Source organism: Andrena cerasifolii, chromosome 7 (genome assembly GCF_050908995.1).
Source record: "Andrena cerasifolii isolate SP2316 chromosome 7, iyAndCera1_principal, whole genome shotgun sequence".
NCBI lineage: Eukaryota > Metazoa > Arthropoda > Insecta > Hymenoptera > Andrenidae > Andrena > Andrena cerasifolii.
Window position 1 is genome coordinate 16,270,298 of NC_135124.1, and position 20,309 is coordinate 16,290,606.

The 20,309-nt window shown below is 44.3% G+C and overlaps 1 protein-coding gene and 2 non-coding genes across 3 annotated transcripts in view; 2 read left to right on the plus strand and 1 right to left on the minus strand.

Annotated features, from left to right (window-relative positions):
* Dora (zinc finger SWIM domain-containing dorado) overlaps positions 1-20,309 on the minus strand; it is a 79,280-nt gene that overhangs the window by 57,187 nt on the left and 1,784 nt on the right. The gene's annotated exons all lie outside the window — the stretch shown is intronic.
* On the plus strand, positions 843-913 carry Trnag-gcc (transfer RNA glycine (anticodon GCC)). Its single transcript has one exon. It is a non-coding gene; the product is annotated as a tRNA-Gly (tRNA).
* Trnag-gcc (transfer RNA glycine (anticodon GCC)) lies at positions 2,795-2,865 on the plus strand. Its single transcript has one exon. It is a non-coding gene; the product is annotated as a tRNA-Gly (tRNA).

The window sequence follows — 20,309 nt, forward strand, 5'->3', positions numbered from 1 at the left end:
ACAACATAACGCAGGAGAGTGCAAACTTGCACCACTCACTCACGATAGCAGAAGTGAATCGTCCCTTACTGTATCAACTGCGAAAACTTTGGCCACCCCGCCTCGTACAGAGGCTGTCCCAAACTGCGGGAACTAAAGGATCGAGTCACAGCAAGGAGAGAACAGCTGATAGTGCAAAAGCAGAAGCGCATACAACAGGTGATCAGACTGGTGAAACCAGGTATTTCATACAGCATTATTCTCTGTCAGGCAACCAGCTACCACAATCAAACGTAAATATCCCAAAATCACCAATCCTTCAAACTCCAAATACTACCCAACCAAATCTTTCCCAGATCTTGGAGGAGGTAAAAGCATCAATTCAAAACACCATGGAACTCCAACTAGATAAAATTGTAGCACAAATTCAGGTCAATTCTTTCCGCATAAACAAGATTGTAGAATTGTTAGATACAGGGTAGACCAGGGCGAATCGGATCAAAATAAGAATTTAGTCCATATTTCTTACATCGCGATAGAAATGAGTATTCCGTTAGTTCCTAGTACATCGTTCCTCTCCCCCGCACCTACCGCAATAGCGCGTCAATTGTTTTAAGTCATTGTTTACAGCTGGCATACGGTTTCAGTGAAATGGACGCGCGTGAACGGCGTCGTTCAGTTTTCCTGTTTTTTCTCCCTCTCTAAAATGTGTATATGCTGTTATATTGGATGTTGGTAATAAAATATAGATAGTATAAGTCCTATAATACTACAAATTGTAACTGTAATTCAGAGTGTGGAGTTTTAATTATGTAATCAGAGCAATATTCACCTTTCGCTCTGAAGATCCAATCCACATCGAAGCATCGGTGGTTCAGTGGTAGAATGCTCGCCTGCCACGCGGGCGGCCCGGGTTCGATTCCCGGCCGATGCAACTTTCTTTTTTTTTTTTTTTTTAAGCATAATAAATCCATTCACTTAATACCATCGTTCCTTTCCTCAAATTTGTGCATTAAAAAATGCGCCAGAAATATGTAATTACCAGTAGAACTAACTTTCAAATAATTCTCAAAGAAACTATAAATATTGCTTCGCTTTCAATTTCTATTTAGCAGCTATTTACATTCAAAAGCGTTTCGAGTATCCAACGTTTCTGTACCCTGCGGGAGCAGAAAAACGCAGAAGGTTATAGAAGCTAGGTTCGTCCCTCACCCCTCCAGATCTCGTTGCAGCATCGATCCTACGGTCCCTGAAAGGAGATGGCCGTGAACTCGGCAGAAGAGACACACCACCACCAACGTAGCCTCTTAGGGTCACCTGAACTAAAACCTCACCTCTCCTCCCATCATCTGGCATCCAGGAGGTACAGATCTCTCCCCCCCCCCTCCCACGGAGATCGATATCCCTGTCTCTTTCCCTAATCATAGCCGCCCTACCCCAAGAGCCATTCCTTCCGAACACCTTTGAAAACAACGGGCACCAGGAACCTGTCCCCAGTGACGAAGGGCGCACGTTTCAAATACTACTCCAGCAATTTAACAGCGCCACATGTCACTCGAGTGTACACACCCTCGCGACTGGGCGTTGCGGAACTCGAGGCGTCTACGGTTTCAGTCGTCCAACCAAAATAATATCCATCCCCGAGACGTTAAGCGACGGCCGCGATGTAATCGAGTATCGAGATAACCTCGACACAGAGCGAGTCAAAAGAAACGCGATGCCAAGGCCGAGCTCGTCTATACACAGGCAGCCAGTAAATGTCAGTTTAACCGGCTGAGTGTATATAGTAGTATATACCATTCTCGGTTAAAATCCCTCGCTACGAGCGCGACGACACCGGAGACGCGCCTCCCCACGTGTGCGCGTCCCTTTTCGAGACGGGACAGCAAAACGTCTAGCAAAGCTGCTTCTAAAGCGTAGGTGGGAGGGGGAGTGACCGTTACGGGCGGACTACGTTGACGTTCCGACGAGGAGGAATTCTTTTTGTCCCCCCCTCAGGTAGAAGGAAGAAAAAATAGGCCCTCTAGCGAAATGGCCGAGTCGTTTCTCTTGCGCAAGAGGGAGAGCGCGAGTTTGGGAGGCCGGGTCGACGAGGAGGGCCAGGTGCATTGACTTCGGATCCAAACCGGATATCGGAGTCGACTACCTGTCCCTGTCGTTGGGCTTTCCTCGAGATCCCACTTTTGTTGCCCGTGGCGTATAGGTCGCGGGACGTTCGAGCGCATAATAGCTGAATATCAGCTAGGTTGCTTATGTGGCGGGAGGTAGGGGGTTTAACGAATGTTTTCATGCAACTGTGTGGACAAGGAATAAGGCATTGTGGTAGAGGAGGAATATTCAAGGCTTTCTAGTCCACGAGGCATTGCGACGGTAAAAAGGGCTGTGTAATTGACATTATATCTTGAAGCTAATACGAGAGTCGAAGGTACTAGGTTCTGCAGCTCGTTCTCTTTGTTGCCCCGGACCAAGAGAGTGCAACGACCGACCCTGAACCAAAGTCACTGGCGAAACTAACCAGGGATTCGTTATTGTCTCGGTTCGCGCTTAGGGTTAGGCGTGTTTATGGGGAATGCAGTATGATGTTTATTCTGTTACAGGAGAAGTTCTATGCGTACGTACATCGTGTCTGACACAATATTTTAAGACACTGGAAGATTAGACAGTTTTTATTTATGGTACACTGTGTATTCAGATGCTGCACTGACATTATTTGCGGATAAAGTGGAGAATTATTCAAATTACGGAGCCACTATGTAAAATAACCTCAATAACTAGACACCTTACCTACGCGTCGCGTCGCAAACGTTACCGCGTAGCATCGGTGGTTCAGTGGTAGAATGCTCGCCTGCCACGCGGGCGGCCCGGGTTCGATTCCCGGCCGATGCAGGAATTTTTTTTTATACATTTTTATTTATGAATAAAATGTATATGGATTATATTAAAACATTGCACATTTTTATTGCGAATAAAATGTGGAAGATTCATATTGAAATAAATATTTACTCCGAATTTAACGCGCCTAAAGATATAAATAGATACTCAAAATTGGGGGCTGGGTTCGAAGTTAGTTTTTAAATTTCCGAAATAGAATTTTTTTTAAAAAAACCCCAAACTTTCATGGGTTTTCAGAGGTTTCCCTAGTAATTTTTGTTTTTAACCGACTTCAAAAAGGAGGTTATAGATTCGACCTGTATATATATACATATATATATTTTACCACTTCTGGTTAATAATAAAGACTATTGCCACCTAATTATTATTACTTTATGTGCGTACGCGCATATTTCCTCAGTATGTTATGTCAATATATATAAAACCAAAAAGTTAAAACTAAAAAATTTAAAAAAATTAAAACCGACTTCAAAAAAATAAAAATACATTAAAAAGTAAAAAATAATTTTTTCTCTTATTTAATCTACGACTCTCATACTTTTTAAGTTAACGCCTCATCATTTGGGCTGTGTAAATTCGGAGCCAACTTAAAAAAATTGAGAGTCATAGTTTAAATGAGGGAAACAATTATTTTGTACTTTCTAGTGCATTTTTATTTTTTTTTTAAGTCGGTTTTAAATTTTTTATTTTATTTATTTTTAGTATAATTGAAGAGAAAAATATCCAATTATACAGAGAATAAGTTGCAATAAAGCCCCTGAACGTAAAACGCTGTAATAAAAAATAAATAAAAAAATGGATAGGAAGGCGATAGTTTGATTCACGAATGCTTAACGTTACACATGTATTTCCATGGCCGGGAACTCGAGCCTGGAGCTTTGAACGCAGCCTTTTCCGAGAAGGAATGATCTATCACGATCGAGTCTCAAGATAGGCCCCGTCCCGATGCACTTACGTCATGTAACTCCCTCAACGGGCAAGGACAAGGGAAGAAGGAGAACGTGGGATAGAGCAGTAGAATCTCGGAGGAGAGTTATTATCCGATTGTTAGAACCGGTAAGGCAAGCCTCCGATAAGGACAGCGAGAAGCTGGCGCGCAAAATAACGTCACCTTAAATTACGACACACCAGCGAACCCCGATCATTATCCACAGTGCTGTGAAACGCTGCGTAGATCAAGAGACTGCCTTTCCTCGGTCTGGCCCCAACGATCGAAAAGACTGTGAATCACGATTCTCAAACACGAACCGTTTGCTCTTGAAATATCAAAACGATAACAGATGGTAATTAAATCCACTGCGCTCCTCTCTCTCTCGTGGCTATGTAAATGAACCAGGCGCTCAAATTTTGGTGACCGAGCAGAAGTTTCAGCTTGTAACCTCGATATAACGAAATGAAAGAAACGGTGACGGAGCTGCAGTAATTAAATTCGCACTACCATTGTCATTACCTTTCAGGAGACCAGTCCTCCGCTCGCGAAATGTATCGCGTTTCATCGTGTCAAGGTAGACCTCGCGCGAAAGTGAAAATCGAACCATCGAGAACTGTATTGATCCGTTCCCCGCAAACTTTATCCCGCGTTTCACGTAAGTCCTCGCCTTATTTCCCCTAGAGTAAACGTTTCTTCACCCCTAGTCCAATTAATCGTTCCATTTACCCTCGGAATTGCTTAAATTCACTGCCCCCAAGGTTTTTAATACTCCACTCGAAATATAGGTATGAAAGCACAATCGCAGGGCCATTTATTCCTGAAACTTCTGCAGTCAAAGTAGATTCTTTCTGCTACTATACATTAAATGGTTCGGCTACTATATTTTAAATAGTAAAAGGAGACTCGTTTTAATTTTTCAATTACTCGACTGGTAGCATCCACAAAAGTGCTTGCCACTCTCGCGAGCTTTGAATACATTTTGGTGAAGCAGTACACCGTATTATACGGAGACCTGCTCCCCTCATCTTTTCCGTGTCTTTTCCCTCCGCCTATTCCTTTCCAACCACCGTCTTATCCAACATTCCCCGAGACTTTCGAACGGCAAAACAGAATTACGCCCGTAAGGTGAATTTCGCGAGGAAGCTTTGCCCTTCCTACCGTGAAGATCTTCCGCGACGCGGCTAAGATTGCCCTCCCCGATTCCCTGAGAAAGTTCGCGGCGAGACCGTAACAATAGCTATTAAGTAGTTTGTTTTGCAGTCAGAAATTTGCTCCGAGGCTTCCATCCCAGCGCGACCTCAACGATTCGAAACCTTCGGGGTCCACGCTCACAATCAGCGATTCTGGGACGAAAGTCGGCTAACTACAATTTCCTCCCTTCGCCTTTGCTTTATAACATTCCCACGAAATCGCAATATCTGCGAATTTTAGCAACAAGCGTGGGTTTTATAAATGCGAAGTTAAAGGAAACTTGTGGAAACTCTCGTGGGTATGGATTGTGCGTGCATACGTTACCGATTCGGTGTCACCCTCGATTGAACGGTTCGTTGTAAATGCGAGCACTTACCTGCAACAAAAATAGTTTCTTTACTGATGGACCAAAGTATCAAAACATGAGATTCTCAATAAAGCTGTTTCGTGACATTCTCTGTTTTTCTCTGTACCCTTCATTTAATATACATTTATTACGTCAGGCACAGTCTACAATCGATACTTTAAACAGCCATCTATCGCGCGGTTACGTATGAAGCCAAGTCCCCAACTATGCGTTACACCCAATTTCGAAGTTGCCAAACTATCCGCGTGGCTCAAACAATTATGTTAGTTACACAAACTATAAATCACTCTCCACCGCAAAATTCACTTTGCGGTCGCTCCGCCCTGTGTCTTTCGAGCTTCCCGAACCGAACGTCCAATTAAAATGCCGTCGCACGAAGCATCCCATCCCTCGTCGAGGCTTAAGATACAAACCCACCCTTCAGCCTCCTGGTGCCACAAACTCCCACAAACGTTTTAAAAGCGAAAATTAATAACTTTGCACCGACATATGCTCTACTGCGGAAAGATTCACAGTAGAAAGAAGTCACTTCTACTATGCCATGCATTTATGGCTGACTCCATCATCAGCGTTTGTCGAAAAATTCACTACATAAGTAAATATTATTTCACGCTCTATATAGTTACAATAGAATAAATCTTGAGGGACTATTTTAAAGTTTGTTTATTAGACGATCTATTGACATAGTATTTTTGTTTGAAACAACTCTTGTGACATTGCGTTACTTTATTACCACTGAGATAAGTTACTAATAACATTTTTTTAACTGATAATACCTATAGTGAATCCCGATCATGGGGCTGGTTGGCCAACATGGAAGGTGTTAGAAAAACATTAAAATACCTTAATTGTTGTCACATTGAGTCAACTTTAATCATTTAATCAGATAGCCAAATATGTATGCCCTATCAAAATATACCAACCGGTTTAATGATATTTTGTCCACATAATTTATTAAAAATCAAAAACTGAAAAACTGGCCTACCAGCTCCGATCTCCTCTACACAGAAACAAGAATAAATTGTGGACTCTCCGCAAATCCAGTTCCCTAGAAATCAATCCCCCTCATCAACCTATTTAGGCATCTCATCGTACCCAACAGGATACAATTGCGAACCAAGTCACGACTCCACCAGCCTACCTTCCCCCTCGCTTCTTATCGTTTCATCCCCCAGTTCCGTCAGCCTCTGCCCTCCTCCCCCTCAACCTTCGGCCGCGTCCAGACAGCAGGAGGACAAAGAGCTCGAAAGTTCCTCAGCGATTTGTCATTAGGTCGCATGTGTCTACCGTTTCGCATCTTCCATCCTCTTCCACCCTCAGCGATCACGTGCTCGCCCCCGCTCTCCCTTCAAAGCCGTCTGTTTTCTTTCCGTCTCGCCTCTTCGCCACCTTCGCTTCCTTCGCTACCTTCTGCCTGCCCTCCCTCATCCATCTCGCTTTTACTTTCCAGCAGCTCCGTTTCCCCCCCCCGCTCTCTTCCGCCGGTCATTTTTTCTCCCGTTTCTCGCAGTTCTCTTGTTTGCTCTGTCTTTCGTAATAACCCCCCTGCCCTGTCTCTCGCGCCCACTGTTTTCGCTCTCCTCCCTCGTCGAGCTCCGGGGGCTACGTCCCCCGTGTTTCTTCTAGTTGAATATAAACACGGTAGAAACGCTTGCACCACGCTCACGCCAGCTTTAATGCGGTTGCTCCATAATGCATGTATCGCGCATACACGTATATATTTACGGACGCACGGGGCTGTGTAATATTCCAATTTTCCGTCCCACTATCGGTCGATCCCGGGATTCCGCTGGGATATATCCCGTGAATTTGGGGACAAAGGCTGGGGATAGGAGGGGCGATGAAAGTGCGGCTGTTTTCGGCGGTGGTGCATAATGCACCGCTGCACTGCACAGTGGCGGTCAGAGGGAGTTTGGAACTCATATTTTTACATGCTGCATGGCTAAGTTAATACTGGGCTTTAAGTATTAAGTATTGCGCCGGGGAGGAGTGGCCTAGTTTAGAAACCCCCGTAATTTATGGGACGTAAAGTTTAAAATGTAATTCTTGCGCTTTTGTTAACGTACACGAGTGAAGCTTTCTTTTCACCGCTGCTGCGCGTAATCGCCTTGGTCGATTAATGAGAAATGATAAGCAGATGAGTTTCGTTTGAGATTAGAAACACGCAGGAAATTTTAGACCTTTCCTGCGGAAAGTGTGGTGTTAAATACCCCATTAAGGGTTCTCCCCACTTCGCGATATTGGGCATTTTTTTAAGAGAAACCCTCAAATTATATTAATTGAAAACTTTATGCCTATATTTGTACATATTTAGGCAAATTTAAAAAAAAAACAATTAAAAATAACAGTACCTAAAACTTTAAATGCGTCTTTCTCAAAAACCAATCACCCGATTTACTTCAAATTTGGTACATATCTTCGGTAGATGTCCCATTCTCATTGTTACTAAAACTAAGTCGATTTTTCCAAAATTAGACTTTTGCGACTTAAAAAGCCAGCGAATTTTTTGTAGAAATCGATGTCTGTTTTAAACGCTGCCATTCTTTTTTTATTTTTCAGTATTTCTCATTTAATCTAGTTCAGACGATAGCCATACTCATACAGATTACACAAATTTTTAAATTTTCTATTTCAGACAACTACAACGGCTGATTTTATGCTAACAATGCGCATATGATGTTTGTAGGTCCCTCTGTTTGTAGCAGTATAACTCCGGATATACCCACTATTTTTGCATACAATTTTTTTCTCCATATTCTCTAAAGATCGACAAATGAAGCCACAAAGCTCAAAGTAAATATATTTAATGGTTTTGTTTTAAAAAATTCCCAAAGTTCGCTTCATTTTTCGTCCGTCAAGGTAGGGAGACCCCATAAATAGGCTCGCTTCTTATACGCGATATATTTAAGAAGGAAAGATTACCTACGAGGAAGAGAAACGCAGCTGCTGCGAAATGGAGACGGATAGAGTCATTAAGACGAGTCTACGATACACTTGGGACGGGATGCAGAATAATTCATTCCAATTTCCAGCGTGTCAATGCATCGATACGAGCGGTCACCGAATGCAGCATGGCCGTGCACAATTACTGACCCAGGCATACGAGATAATCGATACACAGCCAGCCCAGCAAGTTGAAAGCAAACCCGTCACTTACGGAGAATTAAACCTTACACGACCGTAAACCCCGTTAAGATCGATTAATTTCTTAAATGGCCCCTCGAGTTTGTTACCCTTTCCACTCTATTACTTGTACAGAGTACAAGGGGTCCATTTTGACCCACGAAAGAATTTTCCTCGCGTCGTCACGTGCACGTGTTGTTGTGGAATAATATACCCCCTAAAAAACAGGCGAACATAGTTCCACCATCCAAGAAAATAGTATAAGGTAATTATAGGAGAGATGCCGCACTTTCGGTATTTCAGGGTTATCGGTAATAAAATACAACACTGTATGTTAGATTAACTAGCTAGAACGCGTTTTCCTTATTACTTGTAAAGATTTTGCTATTTTTTCGAGGTAAGCCTATCGCACTTTGCCTCGATAGTTATACCCACAAGCTATCGGAGCAGTATCACGTGCGACCGATCCGAGGAGAACGGGGCACGCAGAAGAAGAAAGGGACCCAGGGTCGAGTCGCGTACCGCGATGTGACGCGCGAGAACGTCCTGGGAGCACTTTTACCAAGCTGCGAGCGTGCAACAGGAACGAGAAGTACACGCATCTGTTGCCCGCCGGGTAATTGCCGCGCGGAATGAACGGGTAGGTGTAGGGCGCACACGTGCGCGACGAACTCCGCAGGGAACCTGGCCACGGCAGCCTCTATGCGTGTGTGCTCGGGGGATACGTACGTGCAGGCCGATAATCGCGGCGAGACAAGGGACTAGGTGAACGGAACGAGCTGGAGAAGAGGGCCCTCGGTGATTACGCAGGGGAGACGTTCCCCATTGTTCTATGCTAGTTCTCTACCGGGTAATAGGCACGTATATGTCCGGTGGTGGGCGAAGGGGAGGGTTTTTATAAGGGCGAACCGCGGGGAAAGAACGGGGGGCGGTTAACATTGACGGTCTAATGGAAAGATAAAGGAGATAAACCGCGACACCTACGACACGCTGTGAATTTCTTAAAGAACTCGGGCAAATTTTACTTTAGGCGTTTGCTGCTTTAAGCAGGTTCTTTTACAAGTGTTTTAATCTAATGTTCGACGCGCAGTCGGCATTGTGTCAAAATTTCAAGTCGATTGACCGCACGGTTTTTGCGCCCGCCTCCACACCCTCTACCCCCATGCAATTCCATCTTTTCTGTTTCACTTCGTTGTTAAAAGTGTTCATCGCGCAAAACATTTTATTTAGAATTTAGATAATCCTTTTAATGAAAGTGGAGATGAAAGGCTGAAAAGACGATAGTTAGAGGCAAATGAAGCCGAAAAGTGCAGCAAGTTTTTTTCGAAGGTTCTCTAAAGAGGCATGCGAAGCACGCGAATAGCAAGCATAAAGGACTAACATTAACCATCCAAATAAATTTATTCAAGAAACACTATTCCTTTCGGCTTCTTTTTGCACCCCCCGGCATTGGCGCCCAGGGCACGAGCCCTACTTGCCCCACCTTAGATACGCCTCTGTACACAGAGTCCTCAAAGATGATGAGAAAGTTCTACAAAAATCTTGCGATGAAAAGCTTAAATATTCCTGTGAAATTCTAAAAAAGAAAACCCGACATGAACCTTACCGATTTATTAGATAATTGAATAAATATGCAGCAAGGTGCTCGTATTTTTGGAACTACCTGAAGGAACTGTTTGAAACATGGCAACGCTGTACGCCGAGTAGTCATCTACATATACAATGTATACTAGTACAAAGCATACAGTAAAAATTGTTAAAAACACTACCAAGCTGTAAACGCGTATTTAGTAATTTGTTGCGAACCTGTACGAAATCCGTTGTAATCTTGCAATAACTAAATACTTTTATACGAAAACGTAATATAATAACCTGTTAAAGCGTGCCTCATCTGAATACAAAAACCTTTGCTAAAAAATATGCATGTACCTTCTGAAATAAATTCGCAAAGAATTGTTCTTTTTCTACCTCCTGACTGCGCATAACCCCTAAATATGTAAACACTACTGGGAGTAATTCGTTCTTCGCAGCTACCCAGCATAATTGAAAAAAGCCTAAGTGGGTTCTCCAAAATGGAGTACGCGTGAATGTTGACGAGTAAACGATGAAGAACCTTTCCAGACTTGCGAGTGGGGGAAAGTAATATACACGTGGAATACATGTGGAGCAAGTATAACAATTGTAGCTATATAATTGTACTACTAGTCCCATCGTAAGTTATGTACTCGCTCGGCAGCCAGCCAAGTGTTACCATTTCCTTCCCTCGTTTTATGCATTCCTGACACCGTGGTAACTTGTGAAAAATTCATTTCATTAACTGGGTCGAATGGAGCTATTCGCGGCCAGTAAGGTTTTAGGGGGGTGCTATCGACATTGTTTTAAAGAGGAGAGCAGCTTGAAAGAGTAACTTCTACCCACACCGACACAGTTTTTCAGCGTTGTTGTACGATGACTTAAGCGGCACAAAAACGTAGTGTACTTTTGACAATTGTTTGTGGGTAAACAAAGAATTATACACATTTTAAGTATTTTCAAGCTATTTTTTTCCTCTTCTTTTTTCAAAATGGCACTTTAATCGCATTTTTCTCGGAACAACGTTTTTTTACAGTAGCTTCTAAACTACATTCTCCATCCAAGTACCTACGTACCGATTTTACGATTTGTTGAAAACTTTTAAAGTTATGAACAATTTTTTAGCTGAAAATGATACTGGACGTGGTGGTGAATGGAGCTAGAGAGTGAACTTTATGCTCAAATGCTTACCATTTCTAAGAAAAACAATATTTTACAATATCGGTACGTACTCCGACGGAGAATGTAGTTTAGAAGCTACTATAAAAATTTCAAATGAATCGAATAAAATTTGTTCAAATGGTGCTGCGAGAAAAAAGGCGTTTAAAGTGTCATTTTAAAAAAAGGAAAATTTAAAAAATAGCTTGAAACTACTTAAGATGTGTATAATACAGGCGCCTAAACAGACCTTCAATTCATTTCCCCGTCCATCCACAAACAATTGTCAAAGGTACACCACGCCCCCGTGACGCTACAGTGGTGTTACCCCTTAAGGTCATTGCCCAAGGATACGTATGCACCAACGCAGCATAACGAAGTTCCAGCCGCGTCCACAGGCTCGCGCCGGAGCACAGTTCGTCAGGTTAATTGAATTTATGGGCCCCGATATTTCGAGCGTGAGCGATTCCGATCGATGGATAAGCCGCGAGAGCCGTGTGAATCGTCCGTGAAGGAGGATCCTCGTTAAGCAGAGCTGGGTCGAACAATACCGCGATCGCCGATAGGACTCGGCGATCCTCCAAATTTAACGCGTGCTGTTCGAATGGGCCATTGTGAGAGAGGGAGGGTTAGGTGAGGCGCGGGAGGGTGGGCAGGGTGAATGGAGGGGGAGAGGTGCGGACTACGGGATTAGGGGAGTGGAGCTTAGGGGAGGAGAGCATTAGGAAAGCAGAGAATTAGGAAAACAGAGAATTAGAGAAACTGTGTGGCAAGCGATGGAAGAGCAGGGAATTAGAAGGTTGGAGAGTGGAGGAGTAGAGGATTAGAAAAATAGTGTGGCGAAGGGGTGGAAGCGTAAAAAGTAATAGTAAGTAGAGGAATATAGAATTAGTGAAATAGTATAGAGAAGTGATAGAAAATTCAAGAACAAAGAAATACAGTAGAGGTGTAAAGAACCTACCTATGATGGAAAAAAGGAAAAGCAAGCCATCAGAGAAGTACAACAGCTGTGAAGACCATTAAGGGGACTAGGCAATCAAAAAATTGACTTTTTATTGCATTTTCCGAAAGTACCTACTATCTTTTCTCAATAAAATGCCGTTTGGCTTATAGTAAAATTCGAAAAATTGTTGATTTGGCGGCAAAAAAAGGTCAAGCGGTAACTTATAACGTCACCTTTGCCCACAAACTTTAAACGCGTTTTTCTCGAAACGTGAGTTTTTCACTCAGTGAAAATAAAATCTCAAAATCTATCGAACCAATTGTTTTATAAATTTTACTGCTTATTCTATACAGCTATGGCTCTCGCAGAGACTACAATCAACAATTTTCATTCAGTCTAACCTACTTTTAAAATCGAAAATATCAAAAGAAAAAAGCCAAAAAACATTTTTCTTGTATTTTGCTGGCCATTTTGCTAGCTTTCAAGATAAATCACTAATTATAGTCCGAGCGATAACGACGGTCATACCGATCAAGAATCTGTTTGGATTTTTGGGGTCAGATAAGTCTAACAGCTGAAATCGCCTTCACGAGCGAGGCATGAATTTTTAAACGTGTCATCAAGACCGCTTTCAATAGCATTTGAAAAGCAATAATTGTATTACTTTAATAATTTTTATTTGCTGTAGAAATGTAGTTTAATAAATAAAAAAAAAGTTTTATTCCATTACTATAATTATTTTCGTCGCAATAAATTCCTGAAAATCGCTGAATTTATCGGCGCGCTAACAGGAATGACCCTTTGAATCCCCCCAGAAACTATATCTCTCTAAAACCCCCATATACGCCATCCTCAGAATCAATTTGCCCCCTGAAAACTCACAAAGGCCACTTTCCCCGAGGACAATATCGCGAAATACGCCGCCCAAAAGGAAGGACCTTAATACAGACGGACCCGTCGCCCCGGCTATTTAAACGCGTATTTCACGTAGCGGGTGTACCATCATCCCGAAAGGCAGGGGAGCTGAAGCGAGTAAACTTCTTAGGAGCCTCGCCAGCGAACACAAGTTTGTCACGCGAAGCTGCAGGGAATCGTTCAAATTCGGATGAACCGTGCAGCGGGAAAGTTGCGGGGGTTGAAGATGGCGGGCGGTCGCGAAAGTTCGGCCGTAATTTATACGAAGAGCCATGAACCGGTAGCGCCGTAACGCCAGAAGCGCCCTGCAACCTCTGCCGCGTTTCTTATCCATCGCGCAGGGTTGTTTAATAGAAAAATAGAACGCGAAGCTTTCGCCCTTACGGAATGAGCAGCGAAAATGCAAACCGAAAGCACTGGGGTAAATTGATTGGAATACCGGGCAATTTTTCAGCTCTGTTCCGCTCCCCTAAGCCAACAAGGGTTGCACCGAGGCCGACATGGAATTTCTCGTGCTGGTACAAGCTGGATTCCAGATAACTCGGCGAACGTGCTGACTGAGCCGCGAACTTTAACCCTAGAATCTCCAGCAAGCCTCGAGGCAGCGCAACTGGTACAGAACTTACCCTGCTTCAAATTATATGTCCGATTGGAGTAGTTGCAGCGCGAATTCGCTGAACACTTCTCGGTCCGTGTTAATCTTTATTCGACTGGAAATAGAGGAATATAAAAATAGTAGGTAACGAAAAGGATGGCGAATATTTTATCGAGCATCGTGGTTGGAGACAAAGATGAGGATTTTAGGTTACGTAATGTAGCACGAAGCTGAAGTAACGGCCACTTTGGACAAACGAGTCTTAAGAGAAGGATTGTTAATGCCTCCGACGTGGTAATGTACCAGGCTGGACTCGCTCCTCTGTGGAATCTCATTAACCGGGTTGCTCGATGACTCGAAACACGTTAATGCTCGCGCGCACCACTACGCATTCCCACGAATCGACATCAATCACTGTCGGGCCAGGAAGTCCAAGCGTTCCAGGCGCACGCGTGATTTATATGCACCTATTCGAACGCTGCGTGGACTCGAGAAAAAAAGAACGCGAAGAGGAGAAAAACGATTTCGACCGGAAACCAATACAGTCTTTCGTCTTGGGGCTTGTTTCATTTAATTTACCCTAATGGGCCTTATTTCGTGTCACGTATGTATCTCTCATATCGGAGAATTAATATCAAAGAATAGAACGCTGCCATTTTCAATAACTTATCCCGCGTGACCGTTCCCCGTTTATTCGCAGTTGGCGTGGCCATTTTTCTAACTGCTATCTCTAAGCGCATCAAATATTCGTCCCCGCTGCATCGATGATGAATCGCCGGCCGCGGTGCCGCGCAGCAGTTCCCGCCGTGCACACGCCAGATACTGCCCCGAAAGCGAAATGCCCTCGGCGCGCGCGTCCCATACGTTTCCGTATAAAAGCGAAATATAAATGACCAGGACGATTTTAATCCCGGGTGAGCGTACGCCAGGCGACGCGGCCGCTCGGTTTTTGTTGGCTGGGAATATTTCTGTCGAGTCAAGTCTGATGTATGCGTGCGCACGCGTTCCGCGAATCACCGTCGCGGAACACAAAACGATGATTAAAACAATAATGGGTCTGCCATCTCGCTTCTTTTCTAAGCCGCTGTGCCGAAAATACTTGCCGGGGTAACGGACGGGAGAAAGGGCTGCCATAATTGACGGAATGTAGGTGCGCTTAGGGGTGGCGGAATTAGGAAGTCCGATTTCAAAGAAATTCGCTGTAGAGGCACGCGCGCAGGATGCTCGCGAAAGCGAGGCGCGCAACCAGAAACATCGACCAGGAAAAACCTGCCTTCCCTTCGAAAGCCAGCTCTTCATATCTCACGACCACCCCTCTGTCACCTCCCCCCTCCCCACGAGCAACGGCTCGTTCCGCACCCACCCCCTTTCCGCGCCACTTTTCCCGTGCTATTTCTCTTTCCGTCGGGGCTGCATAGCCTCGCTTGCTCTCTACGTAGAATATACTGCCCAACCCCCCGGCCGTGCTTTCTTTTCCTACTCGCGGCAATAGATCCCGCAACAGCCGCCATTGTTTTCCCGACGTTTCGGGGCGGGTTGGAGGGGGCCTGTTTCTTAACCTTTCTGATATCGCGCGCTTTAGGGAAATTTCAGCGCTGAACGATTCATCAATTTCGTCCCTGTGCTATGTATACTATTTAGGGTGGCTCTTGTTTACTCATGGTATAATTTTTTTTTTCTCAAGATTTTCTTCCAGGCACCCCCCAGAATAGTTCCAAATAATTAAAAAAATCTGTGTAAAGTTTGAACTCGATCGGATAACGGGAGTAGGTGCCCCTGGGCCCTTAAACATTTAAATCATTATTTAACAGTTCGCAAAGTCGATTTTATAATATATCCTCCAAGTTATTGAGTAAATAAAAAAATATGTCAAACAAAAGTTGTAGATCTGGACAAAGAGCATCTTTTATGCTGTATTACTTTTTCTAGTGCGACAAACGTTTGTCGAAAAAAGTCGGGAAAACTAAAAAAACTTGTTTTTCTCAAATTTTGAAAGTTTAAATGCTTCTCGAACACTTCTTATTTATGAACTATTTTTTTAAACATTTAAGGAGGGGCATATACCGAAATATGCGAAAAAGATAAAAAATCCTTATTTTCAGTGTTTGATATGTCATGGATGTTTCCTGAAAATTTGCGACCGAAATTCGTAAAAATATCGAAGACATAGACTGAAAATAAGGGGAAAACATTTTTATTGGGTATATTCCTTTTGCGACGTAGGTGCTGGATAAGAAGGTATTTTTTTAAACTCCAACCCGAAGGGGGTGAACAGGGGTGAAATGTATTTTCATGGAGTCCTTAATTTATAGTATTTTGCTAGTCATGTATAAAATTTGTAAGATGATCAGGTTGGCAGAACATAGTTAATTAACTTTTGTGTTAGGCCACGATGTTTGCAAATCACCCTCGTGCTTTATCAATCACGTAGCTACGAGGATTGTTTCATAGCACGTGAATTAAGGTAGCGCAACGAATATTCACAGTACTGCGCCATATTTCATGGCTCGCCGTTTGACTGGGAAGGCCGGTATGGTTTTATACAGTGCAAAGAGCCGAGTCTAATCAACTCCCGTGGCTTAAACGGTGATGTTGTTCGATAAAGGTCGATACTTTCATCCCGCCCACGCGATCAACGTATACACACTGCTCCCAGGAAAGAGCGGCTCTCGGCGTTCCTTTGCACGTGCTCGGCCCGGGATCCCCCGTGCATTGTGCGTTGAGCGAGCAACAGACCAGAGTATTCCTTTCGCAATGGCGCCGGTGCATTAGTCTAATTGAAATCTAGACAGCGAGGCGCGCGTGACCGTGCGCTATCTCGAGCTGTCACGCTCCCAAATAGGCATAGGCGTGTCGCAGAGGTGCATAGGAGGTTGCTCGCTTGGCCCTATATACCGGGTGACGCGGCAGCGACGAAGCTAATGGAATCGGAACGGCGTCGATCCCGTCACGACGGATTACCTGCATAGTCCACCGGGGCAGCAAATGCACAATAGCCTTTTGTACACCCGGCTCGCGCGAATCTGGGCACACCACCAACAAACACACACGGCTAACAGTGGTGTACTTCGCGCGGCTGGTGCTCGCGCGACGAACATTTCTACGATACTTCGTGCACATTGTCCGGAGAGGAGCCTATGTTCATGAAATATCGTAGATATGGGCATTCGGCGTTTGGGAACGGCCCACGGTGCGATTGGCACACAGGTGGCGCCCCGTTAGTTTGGGTATTTGTAGAGTGTCTGGAAAGAGTAGCACTGGAGAGTCGGCGTTGGGGGAATCGGCACCGCGGCTGGCCAATACGCAGAGGACTCGCAGATCGCGGAGTCGAGTTCCGTCGCCAGAGGTTCTCTTTTTCGCCTACGTAGAAATATTACCAATGTCACTCGTGTGAAGCGTGCCACTGATCGTCGTCCATGTTTGTTCGAGCTGTTGTTACCAGGGGTATCAGTATTTTTAAAGTGCTCAAGTGGGACGACAAAGGGGACGAGCGTTCCTCCACGTCGCTCTCTATGGGATCTTCTTTATTTACATTGTGACGCAACGTTTATGCTTGCGCGACTGGGTAAAAAAGTACCACGGATGTCTGTCACCTGGATGGTGACGTTAACCGCGAACAAGCGATGCTAACTCGTACTGAATAAGTGCCAGCTACAACGCCCATTCTGCGCAACTGTGAAACAAATAAATTGCTCACCATCGAGGTGTTACTGACAGAGCTGGCAGATTATCAGCCTGTGACTGTGTAGTTGCAGGTGAACGGTAACTAATTAATAGAAATTAATAGCAATAAATAGAAATTAATACAATAAATCCCGCGCATGGAAAGTGCTCCACGAATGTGAACCGAGGGACAACTTTCTCCACCCATAGTAATCATTCGAGAGGAGCCGTTTAAAAACAGCGCGCTTGCGCACGTCGCTACTACTCATTAACGGAAATTTAAAGCGTAACGCGCGCACGGAGCCGTGTTTCTTAGCCTCGTAAATGGACCGAAGCTAAAAATAACCGTATGCCTGCACGTGTTGCGTACGCCTTTGTTGTTCCTGTTCAATTTTTCATGAATTTCACGCGTACCTCGGTACCGAATTAACTTTGTACGAATTAATTAATTAAAGCGCTAACAACACAAGAAACGATAAGAGAAAGAAACCGAGTGTCTATTCCGGCTGATCCCTTCCAACGTAAAAGCGAAGAGTGTGCTAAGTGCTTGTTTCCTCTTAAGCAGATGTGGAAATCGATTTCGTAGGTTTTCCCGGCCTCGTACCTCTTGGCGTTTCCGAGCACCGTAGAGTAGAGGATCGAACTGTAAAATGGTCTACACTTTCTCCTGCAACATCTGCTAAACAGCGGACCGCTTCAACTTAGAGATATGGCCTGCGCATAAAACAATCTCCAAAGCCTTCCTCAGGCGTTCCAAACCTTTTGCTACTACATTCTATTTAATGTAACTATATCGTTTGTGTTACCATTCGCAATTTAAAGTTTCTCTTGATATACACACTCTATACGTGACATTGTAAATCCTTTTCATATTTAATTTTTCATGCAAAAAAAATTAATTATGCAAAGATGGGCGAAATTTTTATTTAAATAAAATTGAACAGATGAAAGTTAAAAAAAATTTATTCGCCATTCGTTCGTTAACTCGAGTTAACTTTACTCGACACGTAACGAATAATTTTTTCTAACTTTTATTCGTTAGTCGAATATTATATTTAAATCAAATTTTTGCCCACATCTGTTATTATGGTAGCGACGCTCGAAATCTCGGACCAAGTGTTTTTGCGCGCGAACGAGAGCGAGTACGGTTTCTCCGCACCGACCCCCTTTCCCAGCATTCTCCGTTTAGTCTTTTTCTCGGCCTTGATCGCCGTGCCATGGAGCAAGGACCGTGGAGAAAAAGGAAAGGAGTATACACGGGGAGAAGCGAGGATCGAGTGAAATCTCTCTTACTTCCCCTGTCCGTAGCAGATGCACACAAGGAAACGTACGCTGAGGCTTGTGTACAGGGTGTGAATAAAGTACCTGTCACGCTTGCAACCACGTGAAAGTGGAGAGAAACATTGGATCTTAAATCCAATGGCCACGATGAATTTTTGCCACAAGCTTCTGAAACAACCGTTCACTAATCTACGATCTTAGGTCCCACCATAAAAACCGAGATCGTTATTTTTTTACACCTTATGTATAGGTCGCGGAGAACGCTTGTATGCGGAGGCAGAGAATGACTCGAGCTGACTGCACTCCCTTACCGCTGCGATTGGAAAGTTTGCCTTGCTGGAACTTGAAGGTGGTCCTCCAGGAAGAATCGAGTAGTTCCAAGCCCTTTATGAAATTGCAGAGAAGAAAAGACGCGCGACTGAGAGAATGAGGTTAATCCTCGACATAAAATTTCTTCGATTAAACAGCAACCGGAACTACAATAATGCTGATTGTAAGAAAACCGATTTAAATCTAATAAAGCTCGAGTTAATAAAGCTCGAGTGAGTGGAAATAAACATCCAATCTCGGTTGCACAGAAATCGTTTCGGCAGCGACAACATTCGATAAGTTTGTTTTTAGAGCGTGTCACCTTGTACGACGATGTTGTGGCGCGGGAGAAATTGCGTAAACCAACGCGGGCCGAGTTTTTGCAGCGACCAGGTTTCAAATCGGCGTTGCGGTGAATAAATTGACGCGACTTCACGCTTCGACTCCCAAAGCACAGCCCATACAGCAAATTATTATCGCGGGGTGTAACGCGCACTCGCGGGCAACAGTAATGCTGTGTAATTTGCGTGGCGCGATGCCGCGTCGGCCACGTGCCGACTCAATTGCAGTAGCAAAGCGAAAAGAGTCTTAATCCCTGCTTTTAACGCTCCCCTTTCGATTTGCCGCGAGATGGATCTATGAGGAAGCTTGGAAGCAAAAGTATCTCGCTGAAAGCTGGAGTAAACGCCCTAACGCAAAGTAATTAACAGTCTTAGAAATATCTTAACTTTCCAGTAAACACTAGACTCCTCCACTTATTCCTCCAATTATTCGCAGCAGCGCGGTACAGAGTTTCCATTGAAAGGATTTCCAGAAATCTGCAGCGTTGAAGAAACTTTTCTAAGGAAACCTGCGCAACTAATAAACGACTGCTTTGAGCTAGAGAAGTGCCGAAGCGAATGAGTCATAATATGACGCGAGCGTTTCGGAGAAACATGGGGAATCGGCCGGAGCCGATTCTCCGAAGAAGTCGATGTGACCTCGCTGCTCGTCCAAGATGGAGGGGCCACGAAATCGAGGCAATCCACGGGAACGCGACGATGCATCAAGATGGTAAATCGTTAACCTTGCCTGCTCGTGACAGCGTTGCATGGAATTCGTGTGCGTCACGCGCTATGCGGGTATCTTAACGGGCGGTTAAAGAGACACGAGAATTACAATGCACTGTTACACGCCCATTCTCGGGGGCCCAGCAACAATGCGTGCCTCTTAGTTGCCGAAGATAATGGACCTGCGTCGGATCGGTTCGTTGGTAATGGAACCGTCGATTAAACGGGCGTAACAAAGCGTTCAATGGAAATTGAACGCCACGCGAGATGGATTCAAAGCCAATCCACGGTGGAAACTAATTTCCCGCCATTTTCCCCGCGGCGCGAATACGTGCGTGGTA